Source organism: Brienomyrus brachyistius, unplaced genomic scaffold (genome assembly GCF_023856365.1).
Source record: "Brienomyrus brachyistius isolate T26 unplaced genomic scaffold, BBRACH_0.4 scaffold37, whole genome shotgun sequence".
Lineage (NCBI taxonomy): Eukaryota > Metazoa > Chordata > Actinopteri > Osteoglossiformes > Mormyridae > Brienomyrus > Brienomyrus brachyistius.
In genome coordinates, this window is record NW_026042312.1 from 1,564,033 (window position 1) to 1,587,310 (window position 23,278).

Here is a 23,278-nt window from a genome sequence, read left to right on the forward strand (position 1 = left end):
CCCTTGCCACCCCCACCCCGCTGTAAAAGGTCTGGTTACTCCTCCATAGGACAGAAGTGGCAGGTGCACAGGCACCTTTGCCACCCCCACCCCACTGTGAAAGGTCTAGTTACTCCCCGGTAGGATCGAAGGGGCAGGTGCCCAGGCACCCTTTCCACCCCCACCCCACTGAAAATGGTCTGGTTATGCCCCCGTCAGACAGAACGGGCAGGTGCTCAGGCACCCTTGCCACCCCCACCCCACTGTAAAAGAACTGGTTATGCCCCCATCAGACTGAACGGGCAGGAGTCCAGGCAGCCTTGCCACCCCCACCCCACTGTAAAAGATCTGTTTATGCCCCATGAGACAGAACGGGCAGGAGTCCAGGGAGCCTTGCCACCCCCACCCCACTCTAAAAGGTCTGGTTACTCCGCCATAGCACAGACGGGGCAGGTGCCCAGGCACCCTTGCCACCACCTCCCCACTGTAATAGGTCTGGTTATGTCCCGTCAGACAGAACGGGCAGGTGCCCAGACACCCTTGCCACCCCCACCCCACTGTAAAAGATCTGTTTATGCCCCATGAGACAGAACGGGCAGGAGTCCAGGGAGCCTTGCCACCCCCACCCCACTCTAAAAGGTCTGGTTACTCCGCCATAGCACAGACGGGGCAGGTGCCCAGGCACCCTTGCCACCACCTCCCCACTGTAATAGGTCTGGTTATGCCCCGTCAGACAGAACGGGCAGGTGCCCAGGCAACCTTGCCACCCCCACCCCACTGTAAAAGGTCTGGTTATGCCCTCGTCAAACAGAATAGACAGGTTCCCAGACACCCTTGCCACCCCCACCCTACTGTAAAAGGTCTGGATATGCCCCCTTCAGAAAGAACGGGCAGGTGCCCAGGCACCTTTGCCACCCCCACCCCACTGAAAAAGGTTTGGTTCTCCCCCGTCGGACAAAAAGGGCAGCTACCCAGACACCCTTGCCACCCCTCCCCACTATAAAAGTTCTGGTTATGCCCCCGTCAGACAGAACGGGCAGGTGCCCAGGCACCCTTGCCACCCCAACCCCCCTGTAAAAGGTCTGGTTATGCCCCCGTCAGACAAGACGGGCAGTTTCCCAGACACCCTTGCCACCCCCACCCCCACTGTGAAAGGTCTGGTTATGCCCCCGTCAGACAGAACGGGCAGGTGCCCAGGCACCCTTGCCACCCCAACCCCCCTGTAAAAGGTCTGGTTATGCCCCCGTCAGACAAGACGGGCAGTTTCCCAGACACCCTTGCCACCCCCACCCCACTGTGAAAGGTCTGGTTATGCCCCCGTCAGACAGAATGGGCAGGTGCCCAGGCACCCTTGCCACCCCCACCCCACTGTGAAAGGTCTGGTTATGCCCCCGTCAGACAGAACGGGCAGGTGCCCAGGCACCCTTGCCACCCCCACCCCACTGTGAAAGGTCTGGTTATGCCCCCGTCAGACAGAACGGGCAGGTGCCCAGGCACCCTTGCCACCCCCACCCAACTGTGAAAGGTCTGGTTATGCCCCCGTCAGACAACGGGCAGGTGCCCAGGATCCCTTAACCCCCCCCCACCACACTGTAAAAGGTCTGGTTATGCCCCCGTCAGACAGAACGGACAGGTGCCCAGGCACCCTTGCCACCCCCTCCCCACTGAACAAGGTCTGGTTCTCCCCTGTTGTGCAAAAGGGGCAGGTGCTCAGGCACCCTTGCCACCCCCACCCCACTGTGAAAGGTCTGGTTATGCCCCCGTCAGACAGAACGGGCAGGTGCCCAGACACCCTTGCCACCCCCACCCCGCTGTGAAAGGTCTGGCTACTCCCCCGTAGGACAGAAGGGGCAGGTGCCCAGGCACCCTTGCCACCCCCACCCCACTGTAAAAGAACTGGTTATGCCCCCATCAGACAGAACGGACAGGAGCCCAGGCAACCTTGCCACCCCCACCCCCCTGTAAAAGGTGTGGTTATGCCCCCGTCAGACAGAACGGGCAGGTGCCCAGACACCCTTGCCACCCCCACCCCACTGTAAAAGAACTGGTTATGCCCCCATCAGACAGAACGGACAGGAGCCCAGGCAACCTTGCCACCCCCACCCCCCTGTAAAAGGTGTGGTTATGCCCCCGTCAGACAGAACGGGCAGGTGCCCAGGCACCCTTGCCACCCCCACCCCACTGTAAAAGAACTGGTTATGCCCCCATCAGACAGAACGGACAGGAGCCCAGGCAACCTTGCCACCCCCACCCCCCTGTAAAAGGTGTGGTTATGCCCCCGTCAGACAGAACGGGCAGGTGCCCAGACACCCTTGCCACCCCCACCACACTGTAAAAGTTCTGGTTCTGCCCCCGTCAGAGAGAACGGATAGGAGCCCAGGCAGCCTTACAATCCACCCTCCACACTGTAAAAGTTCTTGGTGCTCCTCCGTCGGACAGAAGGGGCAGGTGCCCAGACACCCTTGCCACCCCCACCCCACTGTAAAAGGTGTAGTTACTCCCCGGTAGGATCGAAGGGGTTGGTGCCCCGGCAGCCTTGCAACCCCCACCCCACTGTAAAAGGTCTGGTTATGCCCCCGTCAGACAGAATGGGCAGGTGCCCAGGCACCCTTGCCTGCCTAACACACTGTAAAAGGTCTGGTTATGCCCCCTTCAGACAAAAAAGGCATGTGCCCAGGCACCCTTGCCACCCCCACCCCACTGTAAAAGGTCTGATTTCTCCCCCATAGGACAGAAGGGGCAGGTGCCCAGGCACCCTTGCCTGCCAAACACACAGTAAAAGGTCTGGTTATGCCCCCGTCAGACAAGACGGGCAGTTTCCCAGGCAACCTTGCCACCCCCTCCCCACTGAAAAAGGTTTGGTTATGCCCCCGTCAGACAGAATGGGCAGGTGCCCAGGCACCCTTGCCTGCCAAACACACAGTAAAAGGTCTGGTTATGCCCCCGTCAGACTGAAAAGGCATGTGCCCAGGCACCCTTGCCACCCACTCCCCACTGAACAAGGTCTGGTTCTCCCCCGTCGTGCAAAAGGGGCAGCTACCCAGGCACCCTTGCCACCCTCACCCCACTGTAAAAGGTCTGGTTATGCCCCCGTCAGATAACGGGCTGGTGCCCAGGATCCCTTACCCCCCACCACCACCACACTGTAAAAGGTCTGGTTATGCCCCCGTCTGACAGAACGGATCGGAGCCCAGGCAGCCTTACAACCCCCCCACCACACTGTAAAAGGTCTGGTTCACCCCCGTCGGACAAAAAGGGCAGCTACCCAGGCACCCTTGCCACCCCCACCCCACTGTAAAAGGACTGGTTATGCACCCGTCAGACAGAACGGGCAGGTGCCCAGGCACCCTTGCCACCCCCCACCCCCCTGAAAAATGTCTGGTTCTCCCCCGTCGTGTAAAAGGGGCAGCTACCCAGACACCCTTGCCACCCCCACCCCACTGTGAAAGGTCTGGTTATGCCCCCGTCAGAGAGAACGGATAGGAGCCCAGGCAGCCTTACAACCCCCCCACCACACTGTAAAAGTTCTTGGTGCTCCTCCGTCGGACAGAAGGGGCAGGTGCCCAGACAACCTAGCCACCCCCACCCCACTGTAAAAGGTCTGGTTACTCCCCCATAGGACAAAAGGGGCAGATGTCCAGGCACCCTAGCCACCCCCCACCCCACTGTAAAAGGTCTGGTTACTCCCCTATAGGACAAAAGGGGCAGATGTCCAGGCAACCTTGCCACCCCCTCCCCACTGAAAAAGGTTTGTTTCTCCCCCGTCGTGCAAAAGGCGCAGCTAACCAGACACCCTTGCCACCCCCACCCCACTGTGAAAGGTCTGGTTATGCCCCCGTCAGACAGAATGGGCAGGTGCTCAGGCACCCTTGCCACCCCCACCCCACTGTAAAAGGTCTGGTTGCTCCCCCGTTGGACAGAATAGGAAGATGCTCAGGCACCCATGCCACCCCCACCCCACTGTAAAAGGTCTGGTTTAAGCCCCATCAGACAAGACGGGCAGTTTCCCAGGCAACCTTACCACCCCCTCCCCACTGAACAAGGTCTGCTTCTCCCCCGTCGTGCAAAAGGGGCAGCTACCCAGACACCCTTGCCACCCTCACCCAACTGTGAAAGGTCTGGTTATGCCCCCGTCAGACAGAACGGGGAGGTGCCCAGGCACCCTTGCCACCCCCACCCCACTGTAAAAGGTGTGGTTATGCCCCCGTCAGACAGAACGGGCAGGTGCACAGGCACCTTTGCCACCCCCACCCCACTGTAAAAGGTCTGGTTATGCCCCCGTCAGACAGAACGGGCAGGTGCCCAGGCTCCCTTGACACCCCCACCCCACTGTAAAAGGTCTGGTTGCTCCCCCGTTGGACAGAATAGGAAGGTGCCCAGACACCCTTGCCACCCCCACCCCAATGTAAAAGGTCTGGTTATGCCCCCGTCAGACAGAACGGGCAGGTGCCCAGGCACCCTTGCCACCCCCACCCCACTTGTATTAGAATGAATTCACGGACGATTACGTCACCCACGTATATGGAATTAATCCTTTTACTGTAATATTCTGGGAGGTCGTAATTGTGGAGTAATTCTGATCGTGTGGAGACTGATCGTCCTGAAGATCAGTCGTCCATGATTCACCCAGAATGTCATTGACTATGTTATTCTTTGCCGATCCCCCGCAAACCCTGTCCTGCCATAAAGAACTTCGGCTCATAAAAGAAACCAGGATGCTTATCTGAGCCATTAGGTCAGCATGCAAAATGCTTATCTTGGTTTTGGGAGACAGAGGGGGGTCGTTATCTAGCACCCTATGTTGTCGGTAGGGGGGACGGGGAGGCGTTGCGCAGACACCCGGCACCAGGACGCCTATTGTATTTTATTATCACAAGCAGCAACACTCGGACAAAAGGGGGAATTGGATAACACCTTGCCCTGGGGGGAAGGGGTGAGTCTGGCCAGATCACCCCCTGCCCACAGGTAGCACCCAATTTAGTATAAAAGACGGGGAAAACTCAGTACTGACCGGAGCTCAGCCGTGGGATAGAGCGCGCATCGCCCGGCATTTCTCGGGACTCACGTGTTGGTCTCCTGCCAGGACTGAAAAGGGCTCCCCAGTCCGTGTGTGAAGGTGGGTGATGATGGCACGCCCGAGTGTAAATAGTTTAGCAGCTGCTTGTGCGTCCGATTGATTAAGGGGGATTAATTATCACCGCTTGTGATAATAATTCGCCTTACTTATTTTTATTGTTGCTTCCTATATATATATATATATATATATATATATATATACGTATGATTCATACTATTCTATATTTCTGGTGGTATAAGGTTGTCTTGCATTGTTTTTAATTGATATTGATTTTAATGCGAGGTTATCTTGTATCACTTGTATTAAAGTGTTTTTGAGTGAACCTAAGCGTGCCTGTTTGTTCCTTCGAGAGCCCTATATCCCTCTCTCCTCCAATTTTAAGACACCACTGTAAAAGGTCCGGTTGCTCCCCCGTTGGACAGAATAGGAAGGTGCCCACACACCCTTGCCACCCCCACCCCACTGTAAAATGTCTGGTTATGCCCCCGTCAGACAGAATGGGCAGGTGCCCAGGCACCCTTGCCTCCCCACCACACTGTAAAAGGTCCGGTTACGCCCCCGTCACAGAGAACGGATAGGTGCCCAGGCAGCCATACAACCCCCCCACCCCACTGTAAAAGGTCTGGTTACTCCCCCGTAGGAAAGAAGGGGCAGGTGCCCAGGCACCCTTGCCAACCCCACCCACCTGTAAAAGGTCTGGTTACTCCCCCGTATGATAGAAGGGGCAGGTGCCCAGGCAGCATTGCCACCCCCACCCCCCTGTAAAAGGTGTGGTTGCTCCCCCGTTGGACAGAATAGGAAGGTGCCCAGACACCCTTGCCACCCCCACCCCACTGTAAAAGGTCTGGTTATGCCCCCTACAGACAGAATGGGCAGGTGCCCAGGCACCCTTGCCTCCCCAACACACTGTAAATGTTCTGGTTATGCCCCCGTCAGACAGAAAAGTCATATGCCCAGGCACCCTTGCCACCCCCACCCCACTGTAAAAGGTCTGGTTATGCCCCCGTCAGACAGAACGGGCAGGTGCCCAGGCACCCTTGCCACCCCAACCCACCTGTAAAAGGTCTGGTTAAAGCCCCATCAGACAAGACGGGCAGTTTCCCCGGCAACCTTGCCACCCCCTCCCCACTGAAAAAGGTCTGGTTCTCCCCCGTCGTGCAAAAGGGGCAGCTACCCAGACACCCTTGCCACCCCCACCCCACTGTGAACGGTCTGGTTATGCCCCCGTCACAGAGATCGGATAGGTGCCCAGGCAGCCTGACAACCCCCCCACCACACTGTAAAAGTTCTGGGTGCTCCTCCGTCGGACAGAAGGGGCAGGTGCCCAGACACACTTGCCACCCCCACAACACTGTGAAAGGTCTGATTATGCCCCCGTCAGACAGAATGGGCAGGTGCCCAGGCACCCTTGCCACACCCACCCCACTGCAAAAGGTCTGGTTATGCCCCCGTCAGACAGAAAAGTCATATGCCCAGGCACCCTTGCCACCCCCACCCCACTGTAAATGGTCTGGTTATGCCCCCGTCAGACAGAATGGGCAGGTGCCCAGGCAGCCTTGCCTCCCCAACACACTGTAAAAGGTCTGGATATGCCCCCGTCAGACAGAATGGGCAGGTGCCCAGGCACCCTTGCCACACCCACCCCACTGCAAAAGGTCTGGTTATGCCCCCGTCAGACAGAACGGGCAGGTGCCCAGACACCTTTGCCACCCCCACCCCACTGTAAAAAGTCTAGTTATGCCCCCGTCAGACAGAACGGGCAGGTGCCCAGGCAGCCTTGCCACCCCCACCCACCTGTAAAAGGTCTGGTTAAAGCCCCGTCAGACAAGACGGGCAGTTTCCCAGGCAACCTTGCCACCCCCACCCCACTGTAAAAGGTCTGGTTGCTCCCCCGTTGGACAGAATAGGAAGGTGCCCAGACACCTTTGCCACCCCCACCCTCCTGTAAAAGGTCTGGTTATGCCCCCGTCAGACAGAACGGGCAGATGCCCAGGCACCCTTGCCAGCCCCACCCCACTGTAAAAGGTCTGGTTGCTCCCCCGTTGGACAGAATAGGAAGGTGCCAAGACACCCTTGCCACCCCCACCCCCCTGTAAATGTCTGGTTAAAGCCCCGTCAGACAAGACGGGCAGTTTCCCAGGCAACCTTGCCACCCCCTCCCCACTGAAAAAGGTCTGGTTATGCCCCCGTCAGATAAAGGACAGATTCACAGACCCTCTTGCCATCCCCACCCCACTGTAAAAGGTCTGGTTATGCCCCCCGCAGACAGAAAAGGCATGTGCCCAGACACCCTTGCCACCCACACCCTACTGTGAAAGGTCTGGTTATGCCCCCGTCAGACAGAACGGACAGGTGCCCAGGCAGCCATACAACCCCACCACCACACTGTAAAAGTTCTGGGTGCTCCTCCGTCGGACAGAAGGGGCAGGTGCCCAGACACCCTTGCCACCCCCACCCCACTTTAAAAGGTCTGGTTATGCCCCCGTCAGACAGAAAAGTCTTATGCCCAGGCACCCTTGCCACCCCCACCCCACTGTAACTGGTCTGGCTATGCCCCCGTCAGACAGAATGGGCAGGTGCCCAGGCAACCTTGCCTCCCCAACACACTGTAAAAGGTCTGGTTATGCCCCCGTCAGACAGAAAAGTCAAATGCCCAGGCACCCTTGCCACCCCCACCCCACTGTACATGGTCTGGTTATGCCCCCGTCAGACAGAATGGGCAGGTGCCCAGGCAACCTTTCCTCCGCAACACACTGTAAAAGGTCTGGTTATGCCCCCGTCAGACAGAAAAGTCATATGCCCAGGCACCCTTGCCACCCCCACCCACCTGTAAAAGGTCTGGTTACTCTCCCGTAGGATAGAAGGGGCAGGTGTCTAGGCACCCTTGCCACCCCCACCCCACTGTGAAAGGTCTGATTATGCCCCCGTCAGACAGAATGGGCAGGTGCCCAGGCAGCCTTGCCTCCCCAACACACTGTAAAAGGTCTGGATATGCCCCCGTCAGACAGAATGGGCAGGTGCCCAGGCACCCTTGCCACCCTCACCCCACAGTAAAAAGTCTAGTTATGCCCCCGTCAGACAGAACGGGCAGGTGCCCAGGCAGCCTTGCCACACCCACCCCCCCGCAAAAGGTCTGGTTATGCCCCCGTCAGACAGAACGGGCAGGTGCCCAGGCACCCTTGCCACCCTCACCCCACAGTAAAAAGTCTAGTTATGCCCCCGTCAGACAGAACGGGCAGGTGCCCAGGCAGCCTTGCCACCCCCGCCCACCTGTAAAAGGTCTGGTTAAAGCCCCGTCAGACAAGACGGGCAGTTTACCAGGCAACCTTGTCACCCCCACCCCACTGTAAAAGGTCTGGTTGCTCCCCCGTTGGACAGATTAGGAAGGTGCCCAGACACCTTTGCCACCCCCACCCCCAGTAAAAGGTCTGGTTATGCCCCCGTCAGATAGAACGGGCAGGTGCCCAGGCACCCTTGCCACCCCCACCCCACTGTAAAAGGTGTGGTTATGCCCCCGTCAGACAGAACGGGCAGGTGCACAGGCACCTTTGCCACCCCCACCCCACTGTGAAAGGTCTGGTTAAAGCCCCGTCAGACAAGACGGGCAGTTTCCCAGGCAACCTTGTCACCCCCACCCCACTGTAAAAGGTCTGGTTGCTCCCCCGTTGGACAGAATAGGAAGGTGCCCAGACACCTTTGCCACCCCCACCCCCAGTAAAAGGTCTGGTTATGCCCCCGTCAGACAGAACGGGCAGGTGTCCAGGATCCATTACCCCCCCCCCCCCCCCTACCACTCTGTAAAAAGTCAGGTTACGCCCCCGTCACAGAGATCGGATAGGTGCCCAGGCAGCCATACAACCCCCCCACCACACTGTAAAAGTTCTGGGTGCTCCCCCGTTGGACAGAATAGGAAGGTGCCCAGACACCCTTGCCACCCCCACCCCACTGTAAAAGGTCTGGTTACTCCCCCATAGGACAGAAGGGGCAGATGTCCAGGCAGCATTGCCACCCCCACCCCCCTGTAAAATTCTGGTTAAAGCCCTCTCAGACAAGACGGGCAGTTTCCCAGGCAACCTTGCCTCCCCCTCCTCACTGAAAAAGGTCTAGTTACTCCCCGGAAGGATCGAAGGGGCTGATGGCAAGGCAGCATTGCCACCCCCCCCCCCCACCACACTGTAAAAGAACTGGTTATGCCCCCGTCAGACAAAAAAGGCATGTGCCCAGGCACCCTTGCCACCCCCACCTCACTGTAATAGGTCTGCTTACTCCCCCGTAGGACAGAATTGGCTGGTGCCCAGTCAGCCTTTCCACCCCCAACCCACTGTAAAAGGTCTGGTTCTCCCCCGTCGGACAAAAATGGCAGCTACCCAGACACCCTTGCCACCCCCACCCCACTGTAAAAGGTCTGGTTACTCCCCCATAGGACAGAAGGGGCACCTGTCCAGGCAAGCTTGCCACCCCCTCCCCATTGAAAAATGTCTGGTTCTTCCCCGTAGGAGCAAAAGGGCAGCTACCCAGACACAAGTAGAACACAAGGACATGGACAGAGAAAGACAATGGCACAACCCCTCAATATGATCAATTCATCTACTCTGTGTCGTCCTCCCAGCTGTCAAAGTAATTGTCAGCAAATGATGTACTTGACACGTACATTATTTACGTGTCAAGCCGTTCGGACGTTTTAACACGTCATGTCCAGTTACGTGTACTTTACTGTTTACAGTAACTGGCAGTCATTGGACATAGTGCAATTATTATTATCATCATTATTTGTTATTATTATTATCCATCCATTTTCCAAACCGCTTATCCTACTGGGTCGTGGGGGGTCCGGAGCCTATCCCGGAGGCAATGGGCACGAGGCAGGGAACAACCCAGGATGTGGGACCAGCCCATCGCAGGGCACACTCACACACCATGCATTCACACATGCACACCTACAGGCAATTTAGCAACTCCAATTAGGCTCAGCATGTATTTGGACTGTGGGGGGAAACCAGAGTACCCGGAGGAAACCCCACGACGACATGGGGAGAACATGCAAACTCCACACACGTGACCCAGGCAGAGACTCAAACCCGGGTCCCAGAGGTGTGAGGCAACAGTGCTAACCACTGCACCATCATGCCGCCCCCCATAAATTCATTTTTCCATTTTTATTTTCAATAATATTGATGTTAACTCAGCATCTTATTTTCAATGTTGAAAAAGTCACTTTATATCAAGGTTTTGCCACCATTAATTTTTCAATATTGAAAAAATGACCAAAAATCAATTCAGTTTCAATGCTGATAATTTAACACTGACCATAATTCAATGCATTTAACTATACTTCAACGCTGAAACAATAACATGATGCTATCTGGGCTATGAATAATTATTTCAATTTATATACAGATTCCAAGCCCATATAGGTGATACACAGGTACGTAATGGGCGTCTTATGTCTGAGGTAGCCAGCTACTGTGTTTGATAACCCACCATCATAATAATAGTTTCCTTGCACCAGTATGAAAATAAACCAATTGATCCCTCTTGCAATAACCTGTGGTATGAAACTGAATAAAATGTATCGTACCAGTCTTGGGGAAAACCAGTGAGAATCCACTGTGAAACAGCACTGCGCAAATTCTCATGTGTTCCTAATGACAAAGGCAAGACTGGTAATCAAACTAGCCTCTCAGCAGGAGTGTTAGTGTAAAAGCAGGGCTTATTGACACAGATAATAAAGCTTGTTATAATGCGTAACATAATTATTTAGCTGGGCCCAGAAGAGGTGAGAGCTCCCCTTGTGGCTACAGGAGTGCATTTTCCCCAAAGCAGGTATAATGGATGGTGGTCTTATTGCTTTTAGACCACAACTTGGGATAGAAGAACAAATCAAATTATTTTCCTCATTTAATATTCAGATTTTAATTGGGCTTAAATTTTAGAGCACAGTGTATTCTAGGATGGTACGTTATGGATATTAGTCTCTACCACATTCTAACGCTATAAATCCGGACCTTTTCCTATGTTTGATTTGGTGGCTGCCAGGCGTTCTGAGTAGTATAGTGACTATGGTAGGCGTGTGATTCCCTAAGGAATTTTTTGTTCTGTTCTGTGTGGCAAATACATATAATGCTGACATTTTTCCTGGAAAATTTGGGATTTTTCATCCCGTGCCTTAAGGTATTTCTCTCCAGCTCTAGGGAGTCTCCCCCGAAAACACCAGTCACTCACTAGCCTTACACTTATGCTTGCTGACTTATTCAACACCATGAATGGATTAACAGAAAAACAGAAACCTATTAAAAGGCTGCACCATATCATGATATGCAAATAAACATCCAGCATCATTGTTTCACAGGGAAGTACATTATTTATTGATAATTATAACCCTAACCCTTACTTCTCAGCTTGACAAACATAAGGTGCGGTGTGTGAACATGTGAACTGGTTGAAATGCAAGTGTCTCACAGTCAATGCATAAGACTTGAGAGCCCTGACTTTACTTATATAGCCCACAACATGTTTATGATTCATAAATAAATCTGGCCAGCAAATCAGTCTTTCATTTTCCACAGAATAAAAAAAACGATAATGTTATCCCGCTGATAATTGCAGGCGCGTTTCACCCCCGGCACTGGCTGGAGACACAGGCAAAAGGCATACAATCTTATTGAGGTACAAAAATTATTCCATCTACTCTGCACTTCTGCATAACTTCCATCATAGTGCCAGTTTTTGCGGTCAGCAAGTTTATTACTGTAAGCGCCTCCATAGCAGTGCCTCTGAGAAACTGAACCGGACTTCCGATGGTGTCTCTCACATATACATCATACATATATATATATATATATATATATATATATATATACACTCACTCTCTCCGGGTCTTTCACATGATATGTGGTCAGCCACTATATGGGAGGGATATTCAGGCATAAATTAAGGGCATATTTACAAGCCGCACTAGTGTACCTATGTAACCGGTCATTCCCTGCCTATACTCTGCATTGTGTTTTGGGGTGTTATCAGGTGTGTGTGGGGTGCAGGAGGAAGGGATATTACAGACGCCGTTGTCGTTCCTGGATTTTATTGAACCTGTTGGGAACAATAAGGAAAGGGGTAAAATTCATATGCTCTGGCCCTCTCGCTCTCTCTGCACAAAGTAAAACAATGTATATACTTATGTATAGACGTGTTTTCTATCCCCTGCTTATGATGAATAATAAATCAAATATATAATATATGGGTCATAATTATACAATTGATTTACTAACTCGGGGGACCCTGCCACTAGATCCTCACCTCTTCCCACGTGTGCAATACACCAAAGGTAAGAGGAAATGAGGTCGGGACCCTTATAAAGGGGAAAAGACAGAGGGAGGGGCGATGCAGGACAAAAGCATCATGGGAAAGTTTAAAGGATATTGTACCCATCAGGTTAGACAGAAGAAGGAAAACAGAATCTTGTATAATTATAAATTAAAAGTAAAATAACAACCTGTTACACGTCACCTACACTTCAGACTTCATCCTCAAAATCAAAGCAGTATTAACACAAGCAACATGTTCCATCTCTTAAATCCAATCTAACATTTAAAAATAAAGTCTGTTTCAACTGGACTTTTATCTAAGAAAAACAAACATTTTATGTTCGAGTTGTTATAAAACTACTGAAACAAATAATTGGCTATACTGCAGTTCCGCTGTCTTGTTTGGCACCCTAAATTATGTCCTGCATTCTGTGGAAACAAATGAAGGCTGAGGAATGTTACGTAACACAGCTAGAATGCAAAAACTCTATCTGGTGTAATTCAGTGCATAAAACCAATGGTCTTAAGTGTGGTGTCTTCTTCGTAACACTCCCTGACTTTTGTATCCATGACCATGAGATAGGGTGGGCTGCTTTTCTTCCTTCCTTTGACTAGTATTCCTCCCTTTCCTCCCAGCCTTGGTTGGTGGGTCAGGCAGCATCACCTTCTTTTAATAGACCCAGGTGTCATTTATCTTGAAATTAGGTTCAAGTGCAGAAAATGATCTAGTCTTAGACAATCTCTGAATTACAGAGAAATCTGATTTATTCTGAAACTGTGAGAAATTGTTCATCTGTATTTTGCTGCATTGCTAATTGTTGATGTGTGTGCCCTCCTTGTGCAGTAAAGGGGAGATCACATGCAGAGCTGGTTTTCTGTAGTTTCTTAGCCTGAATTAAAATAAAATATTCTCTTCATATAGGAACCAAGTCTCTGGCTGGAAATTTCTACAAAAGGTCCATCTTCTTTTGCCGTATCAACACTTAAATGAGAAAAGCAGACAGGGACAGTATAGGTGACAGCAGTAACTGTCCTTCCATGCCATCCATATGTACAAGGGGTATGACCAGAGTACACATGTACAAAAAATTATATATCAAAAGCAAGTACCTTTGTTGAAACGTGAAGGTAATCGTTTACAGCATAACAATTCCATCCTAAAAAAAAGAATTTGTCTGTGTATTGCCTAGGAACTGCTACAATGTTAAAATGGTAAATCCCAACCAAACAGAGCAAAAACTGACACGTTATTTAAGAACTGAAAGAAGGAGAAAATTGAAAACTTTCTTCGTGGGATCAATAACATATATGTTTTGTTTCCCATGGTCCTGTTACTAATTCAAATCTTAAATCCTGTACTTTGGTATTTTGGGCTGAATGTAATGACAGCAAACGTAACAGCTGCCTCAATGCAGGTGAAGGCAGCCCAGAGGGTCCAAGAGGTCAGTGGTCAATTACTGCATAGGGATCAAATCTGCAATCAGAAAATTACTGCATACATGCCTTTATATTACGGTCAAGCGGAGAGTCAGAGCAGTTTCCATAGAAACAACGTAAACAAACTTTACCGTTTGAAGCACAACAAACTCTGAGTGAAAATGGCGCAGAGGTGAGTAGCTTGTTAGCTCTCCAAAATGTCTTTGAATTCTTCAACTGATGTTGTGCTACTTTGATTATTTAGCCTTTTATACTATAATGACATAGTAAATGTCTATAATACAATAAAAAACATTACATTTTTTTTTATATTACATATTTTTTAACGTCATTTAAAGTGCAGTGGTTTTTATTGCTACTGTGGTTGCTAATATTTAAATAATGACAGACTATTTGGTTAGTAAATTCATCTCAAACATGCTAGTTTAGTAGGGCTTCCCAACCTTTCGATGTCCGCGGATCGGTTTCCGTCGTAGAAAAGTGTCACGGATGGGTAAGACGGCGGTATAATTTGGGGGTTCCCACGCCGAGCGGCGGGAGATTGACGGTGTATACGGACATGCGGGGCTAATGGCGTATTTCCGTACATCAATACGGGCAGCTTTCTTTCCAAAACGGCGCGATCCCCTAATAAACGGGACGGCTGGCTCCTCTACCCCCGGTTGTCTGCCGCCCGGTGCAATACTCCGCGCGGACGGTACCGGAACACCGACCGGAAGTTGGGACCCCCTACTGTACAGGGTGGTAGGTAAATTGTTAAAAAAAAATTGGGCCATTACTTTCGGAGTAGGCTAGATGCTTCTAAGTTTATCATTACATCTATTTACATTGTTACACAGGATTAACACTTTCAAATATTCTTAGCTTGGTTAGTGTTAACTCAGTTCTTGGTAGTATTCATCTGGGTATTCATTTGATGTGGAGCACAGTTGTTTCGTATTTGATTCTAGTTATAATTTGGTGACATTACTGTTTAATATGCTATTGCACTTACAGTATCGTGCATTTTACAGTAGATTTTTTTTGCAATCTCGCTCGCTGTTTCTTTTATTCTTTCTTTTTTATATATGTGAACCCTGTAATTATTTATTATAATAATTATAACAATTGTATTTTCTGTATGGTTGAAGAATTTCCAGCTCTTTATTTATTTTATTATCTCTCTTAAGTGCTGGTTAATCTCTCATTTATTCCCCAGAGAGCGAATTGAGAGAGCTGATCCATGGACCAACACCCAACACTGGGAAGCCTGGAACCTGTGGGATGAAGTGATCAACTGGGGAGAAGGTGTGGAGGAGTTCTCACCAGTGACACTCCCCACTGTCCAGGCTGGGGGGGTTAAGGGGGGATTGGGGGGGTCTACTGATTTGGGTAAGGGAGGGGAGAGTGTGGGAAAGGATGGACTGCTAGCCAGCACTAGTATTTCATCTCAAAGTCTTCAGAGTAATTACGGCCTTTCATCTGAAGACTGGGAAATTTATAAAACTTGCTACCTTAACAAAAAAAAGAAAGTCAGGAAGGACCGGACAAGCCGGGGGGAGGGTGAGGTAAGGGGGCAGAGTAGTGAGGAATATGTGGAGGTACCAGAGTGGGGAACATTTGAGGGGAAGGCCTCCAGGGTTGTGATGGAGGGGACATAGGCTGGTATTAGTATGATGGATATGCTAAATGGAGGTGAGGAGAATGTATGTGAGGTGGGAGTGAATGTGGAGGAGGTTAAGGGAGGAGGAGGGAAAAGTACAGGGAATGCTGTGGAATATGTGGTGTCACAAGTAGGCAGAACTTGGCTAGAACCCATCCAGGAGGAAGACCTTGAGGAAGATGAAGAAACAGATGAGGAGCTTCAGGAAGCAGAAGACACTGATGCTGCCACAGTGGACAGTTGGCAGTGCATGGCGGCATATGTAGCCAGAATATGGCTGCAGACTTTACAGGAAGATGGACCTGAGGAAAATGAAGAAGCTGATGTGGTATTCCAGCAGGCAGAAGATGCTGATGCTACCACACTGGTCAGGTTTCAGTATATGGTGGCATCTGAAGACAGATCACAGCTACTGATTAAAATATAATAAGATAGGTTAAGTTAAGATATGACAAGATAGGCTAAGATAAAATATATGATAGGCTAAGTTAACATATGATAAGGTAGGCTATGTTAAGATAAGAGATTTGCAATAAAACATATTTACTTTTCAAACTGTGTCTTTGTCATCTTTTCAGTGTTGTGTCTGTCTTTGTTTGATAATTTCGAATTGTTAATTTATATCTGACACTCTCCTAAATGTCAATAAGCAGAGACGGAGGAATGGGAGGAAGGTACAGTTAAGTATAAATGATAAAGTATCAAAATCACAGTGTTGCCTTATTTTGACGCAGAGAAAGTAATTTCAGTGTTACTACCACATATGAGTTAACGGCTGCAAATGTTGGTGTTAGAAGTGCCGGTAAATAATGCGGCGTAAGTTTAACTCCGGTGTGTTTCTGAAAAACGCGCAGCCTTCTGCCTACTGTCATTCGTCACACGTGTAGGAGGCTATTCTGGTAAGTAACAGGTAAAGTTGTCATTTAACGTAATGCTAACGTGCATTACCAGTTAGTAAGTGTTTTACTATATCACACACCTTACGTCCTTTATAGTTTTAGCCTGGTGCACTCTGTATCCATGCTAACTAGCTAGCTAATGTTAACATGACGCAGTACAGTCTTCCAGCTTGGGGATTCCCACCCCTGTCCGCGGCCAGTATTCCGCAGGGGGGTTTGCGGAGGTGTTGGTTGCAAATGCAAACGATCCCTTCATGTTCATGCGTTGTGTTCTAATGTGTAAATAAAAGATAACTATCAAATTCAATGTTTATGTCCTATTATACTAGATAAGACTGTAAAATAGTTTGCCCTGCATATGGATGCCATGCAGTCAGAGTATGATCAAGATAGGGTGTGCATGTGGAAAAAAGACAAATGTAACAGTATTTGAGGGATGGAGAGATGAGAAGAGTGGGATGGAGGGAAATGTAAAGAGAAGGAGGTTCCTCGGAGCTCCGAGATATGTTTGGCTGTAATAAATCTGAAATATAGCTATATGACATAGTTTTTGATAACACCAGCATTTATTTTTTAGGTTTGTCGAGCTCCGTCAAAACAGTTGAATTAGAATGAGTCCATTATGTAACTGGAACCCCTCTCACATGTAAACACAGTGACACGCTACAGCGTTGGTTTGTTGTCTGAGGCTATGATACTGACCACAAACACATTCACAAATTTCACTGCACCAATCATAGCATATGCAGGCAGAAAAATCATAGCAAAAAACATTCAGCATTAGACTCTAAAACCATCTGTAATGTCTGTGTTTATCCAGTGGACCATAAATTAAAATAAGCTTTCCTATTTCAGTTTCTTTCAGATGTTATAAAGTAGTAAATAAAGAATCATATTAATTAAACCATGTATTACTGACTATCAGACAACTTCAACAAGTTAGGCTTCTTCCTTTGTTTTTGTGCCATATCTTCTGCCCTCTTCTGGTTGCGGCAGTGCATGACACGTCTGGAAAAATAGGGTTTATTACAACACACACATCAAAACCAAAAGGATCAGGATGGATCCAAAATAAACAGCAAATGACCAGGAATGAACTAAATGATGGAATAAACACAACTAGAGAACTATATACGTACATACAACATACAGCTATAATGAACCATCAAAGAACAGAAGCAGAACAGGCACTTAAATACACAGCTAACAAGACACAATGCAGGACAGTGAGAATCATAACCAATAAGAAGGACTGAGGGCAACCCAGGAACAGGTGTTACAGTTAAACAGCACTGGTGAAATCAAAGTGACCTTTCAGCCACATGGTCAGCTCTGCATCGCCCTCTGCTGTTTGCATTAGAAGCTGCTTGAAATTCCCACTCTCCTTACCAACACCTCGAAAAGCCAGGCCTTGCCGTGCCAAGTACTTAACCTCAGAAGATTTTTCCTCACTTGCTGCTGCTCTTTCCAGCTCATCTGAAGGTTGAATATTAACAGGATTGATCTTCTGAATCCATGTCATCAGTGCTAATCTGTGGCACTGCCTGTCTTTATGTGCACTGAATTTCCCCAGTGCCTTTTCCAGTTTCACATGCCAGTCTTCACAAGAGCTGAATGTGTCTTTCATGCCAGTTTAGACATTTGTGTTACAAATTATTTTGCACAGTAGAAACAAAGAACCCCCCTTAAGACGAGGGGGGGCTGTAAGGGAGCCCAGTGTGATCTTTAAACCATTTCTCCTGAAAGCAGGGTCTCCTGTTTGATAGACGTGACATTTACATTTGGCTGATTTGGTGAAGGTCCAAGCTCCTCCCCCCTCCTCCCTAATACACCTTCATCTTCACCTGCCTGTCTGCTCTCTCTCTCTCTCTCTCTGTCATTGACTCACACTCAGTCTCCCTGATTAAATGCTGTATCTGAAATACACACCACAGGCCAAACTAAGAAGCATATTAAACTAACATCAGGATCAGGCTGCTGTGACGTCATTATTCACTCTTAACCATCAATATTTGCTCCTTTTCTCACTCCCCTCCATGTCGCCTGCATTTTCTGCCGTCAGCAGCCTCTTGCTGTCTCTCCCTCTTCATCTTTACTCTCAGCACAGCAGAGTTTACATGAAAGCAGTTATCAGTAAACAAGTGGTGTTTCTTGGCATGATGCTCACGAATGGATTTCTAAGGATTTGTTACCTGAATGGGATGATTAATATATGAAGAACCTTTGACTCACATACTGTATACGTCTATCATCTGACTGGCACTAATTATCTCACTGTCTCTACTTACTTTCCTGCTTTTCTATGGTTGCCCAAAACCTCACGATTGTCACACTTCCTCTTCATGATGACAAGCTACTCACTGTGAATAAAAGCTGACTGTAATAAAACTACCTGCATTTAAATCACACATTAATAACGCAAAATACCTTAAGCAAGTATAGCTTTCTACAGTAATGGAATATAAAATTAATTAAACCTATTACTGTCCACAAAATAACACATTCAGCACTATATCAGACTTTACATCAGCTTTCTGACCATTATAAATATACCTGAGTGAGCACCGTTGTTAGTTTCTAGGAGAATGTGCAGTTAATAACATTTCCAGGTAATTTAACCAGCGTAACTGCACATGAGGCAATTATTATAATTATAAACGTAGTAGGGGTAGGGGGCGCTATAGAGCGAAAGGGTGACTACGCCACTCTGTAACTGTCGCTAAGATGGTTATTTTATAATCACCTTTTGCTGGTTTGATTTAATATAGAATGTATACTGTGAAATGTATGCCAGTGCCCTCTGCTGACTATTTCATTGATCCGTGTTAACCCTTGAATACATGGTCAGGTGATGGAATAGGGTAGGAGTAAATGCATGCTGGGAGATTCATGGAGTCAACTTGTGGTTTGTCGGCTTGTCACGGCAGGATCTGTAATAACTCCTAAGCATTTGGTCAGAAGGCGCACACGGTAATTTATATTTATTGTATTTACTTGTTGTCTTGTATTGAAAAGTGGAATTGCGGTGATGTATGTCACGGGAGATACGATGCGATCGCGGGCAGAGCGGCGATCGAACGGGCAGGAAGCAGGCGGACAGGCAGAAGTCGGGGTAAACCAGGGATTTAATAACAAGACCGGGGATCTCACGCAAAACAAACATCAATGACAGACAACGGATTAGTACAAAACAGGAACTTAAATACATGGAACAAGGCAGCAAGAAACAAGACACGACTGGGCACGATCAGGAAATCACACGTGGGTAATTAGGGGGCGTGGCACACACGAGGAGCGGACGGATCGGGCGTCACAGAACCCCCCCCCAAAGGCGCACTACACCGGGCGCGCCAAGGAAGGGGGCGACGGACGGGACGAGGCAGAACAAGACCTGAAAGACAAGAGCAAAAAAATAATAAAAATCAACGGGGAACAGGGAACAAGACAGACAGGCAAAACAGACAAAGAGGCAGGAGCCAGGACAGGACATCACACAAGACAGGAAAGGCCGACAGACAGACCAGAAACGGGGACACAGAGGGAACAGGCGGGACAAAAGGACCGGGAGTGAACGGAGGGAACACGGGCGGCAGCCGGAGGGGCCGCAGACGGCCGGGAGGCCGGAGCCGGAGGGGACCTCGGAGGGGCCGAGGAGGGAGGCGAAGGGGACGCTGGCGAGGGCAAGGAGAGGGGGGGGGCCACCGCAGGCGGCGACGTCTTCCGCCGTGCAGGAGCGAGTGGACCCGCAGGCGACCGACGAGGAGTCAGCGGAGGGAGCGAGGCAGGGCGACGAAACCTCGCAGGGGGACCCGCAGGCAACAGCCGACCAGGACGGCCAGGACTCGCAGGCGCCAACCGAGCCAGCGCGCAGGCGAGGGAGGGCGAGCCAGGGGGCCGGGCGGGAGGGACCCCAGCCCTGCGTCTGTGTCCCCGCCCCTTACGGGACACGGACATCACGCCCCTCGGTTGGGGCCGAGGAGTCACAGGAGCGGGGCCAGGGGACGCCTCGGGAGCCGCTGCGGCGCGGTCGGGGGGCGCCTCGGGAGCCGCAGCAGGGAGAGGGTGCGCCGGGACAGGAACACGGTCAGGCTATGGGGGCGCCGGGACAGGAACACGGTCAGGCTATGGGGGCGCCGGGACAGGAACACGGTCAGGCTATGGGGGCGCCGGGACAGGAGCTGCAGCAGGCACGGGGAGCGCCTCGGGCGCGGGGTCCATCGACAGAGGCGGTCGTGCCCCTGTGGGAGCCCCCTCTCCAAGGCGCGCTCCTCCGGGCGCGTCAGGGAGCGAAGGCGGCTGCTCAGGCGCCAGAGCCGCAGGCAAGGGCGGCGGATCGGGAGCCGCTGGAGCGCGGTCAGGACCTGGGGCCGCTGCAGGCGGAGGGGGCGCCCGCTGCAGGCGGAGGGGGCGCCCGCTGCAGGCGGAGGGGGCGCCCGCTGCAGGCGGAGGGGGCGCCCGCTGCAGGCGGAGGGGGCGCCCGCTGCAGGCGGAGGGGGCGCCCGGACAGGAACAGAAGCGCGGTCAGGAACAGGAGCTGGCTGCAGTGGGAGCGCCTACCCGGGAGCTGCAGCAGGCGAAGGGGGCAGCGAAGGCGGCTGCTCGGGCTGAGCAGGGGCTGCAGGCACAGGAGGCGGCTGCTCGGGCTGAGCAGGGGCTGCAGGCGGCGGGACCGGTAGGTCCCGTGCGTGCAAGACGGACGTGGTCCCTTTAAGTGCCCGGGGCACACGCGGGATAGCGTCCCGCACTGCGCTGGCCCCCTTGTTGGCCAGCCGCTCGGGCCGGAAGTAGTACCGCTCGAGGGGCGGTAGCAGCTCAGCGGCGGCTGGGTGCTCTCCCCGGACTGGGGAAGCTGCCAGCGCAGGCAGCTTAGCTGCGGTGATGACGTCAAGGTCAGCCGGTGAGTCCTCCAATTCCCCGGTTAGGAGAGAAGCGGGGATGAGCGCGCACGCTCCCAGAACGATTGCAGGGGCGATCGCGTGCTTCTTCCTCTTCTTCTTCTTTGTCATGCGGGTCGCGGACGGCTGCTCCTCGTCTGGTGGGACAGACAGCTGGGGAACATTTTCCGCGACGCATGACGCGTCCAGCTCCAATCTCCGAGCTGTCATCCGTTGGATGAGCTCATGGAGGTGGGCGCGCACCTCTCCCAGACGATGCCCGCCCTCCGATGGGGAAATCGCCAGCAGGAGATCGCAGCTGTCGGTGGCCAATTGCAGCGCGACGGGGTCCTCCTGGATGTCGGGCTGGTTCAGCCAGTAGTAAACCTCTTGCAACAGACCGAGACGTTGGCTCTCGGTCTGCTGCTGTGCCTTGTTAAGTTGGTCTGTCATTCTGTCACGGGAGATACGATGCGATCGCGGGCACAGCGGCGATCGAACGGGCAGGAAGCAGGCGGACAGGCAGAAGTCGGGGTAAACCAGGGATTTAATAACAAGACCGGGGATCTCACGCAAACAAACATCAATGACAGACAACGGGTTAGTACAAAACAGGAACTTAAATACATGGAACAAGGCAGCAAGAAACAAGACACGACTGGGCACGATCAGGAAATCACACGTGGGTAATTAGGGGGCGTGGCACACACGAGGAGCGGACGGAGCGGGCGTCACAATGTATGAGCAGCTGTTTAGCGGTAATATCATGGATCTTTTAGAATGTCTTGTAAGATTAAATGTAATGCAGGAATTTAATAATATGTTTATTTTACAGTTTTTCACGGTGTCTAGAAGAATAAAGACGGAATAAACTTCAACATCTGTCAGGCGTATGTTTTCTGTACCAGATGAAGACCTTTGGGAGCTGTTATCTTCTATAGTAAAGGTAACCTTACAGTAAATGACGTCTGCTGTCATCTGACGCTATATAGAAAATGTAATTAAATAAGATTAAATTTACCTTCTGCGAGGGGCACCCTAATATAATGATATATATAATAATTATAATATAATATAATTATATAATTATAATAAATATAATATAATTATAATATAATAATACACTGCTGTCTGTCTGCCATAAAATAAATAAAAGGGGGAATTGGAATTGCATATGACTATGGAGATTTTTACTAATTCACATAAGGGACAGCATAAAGGGTTGTTTAATTCAGTATCAGAGGAATTCAAATATTTGTGTGATTATGATAATCACACTATTATAACTTGATAGTACATCTCTTGAATTGAACTAATTACAGTGTCATGTATAACACTGCACTTTTTAATACATTGTTTGGCAGAACAGACTGCAAAACTGTAGTCTCAATGGAAAGCTGGATGAAATTCCTACGGTGGCGTAGTCAGCTGTCCACTGAGTCTACAGATTTGTAGTTCGGTCTGTCACAGTCTGGCGCAGTTGGCAGGATCATCGTCCTGAGAGCAGAGACGCGTGTTCAGTGTGAATGACTCTTCGGTTGTTTTTCTATTTTTAATTACTTTTTTATTCCTATCCATGTCTTTTTTTCCTTTTGTATGCTCATTATTCAGCCAGTACAACTGTTTTTATTGTAGTCGAAAACAACAGTGAGTGCCAGTCACTGGCAAATCCCTTGGTTCCCGGTTCCACTCCATCTGTCCTCTGGTGGTCCCCTTGAGCTGTGGACCCCTTTCCAGTGTTCTGCAGCCTGATCCTCCTGAGCCGCACGGAAGCGGAAGTTGGCAAAGTGAGATGCGGCAGTAGGCCTATGCATGCAATTGACTGGAGTATGGAGAGTAAAGCCTTTCGTTTTGTTTAATAAAAGTTGTCCTTGTATTTTCTCATATGCGAGAACATCACAACTGCCATAACACTTGTTGATGTGTGTGTCCTATTCAAACAATAAAGAGAAACTACATGCAGCACTGAAAAACTATTCCACGGCCAAAAAAAATTTAAACATTCTTTCTATATCAGAAGCTAGTCTCTGACTGAAATTTCTATAAATCTTTATATAAACTGATAGCAA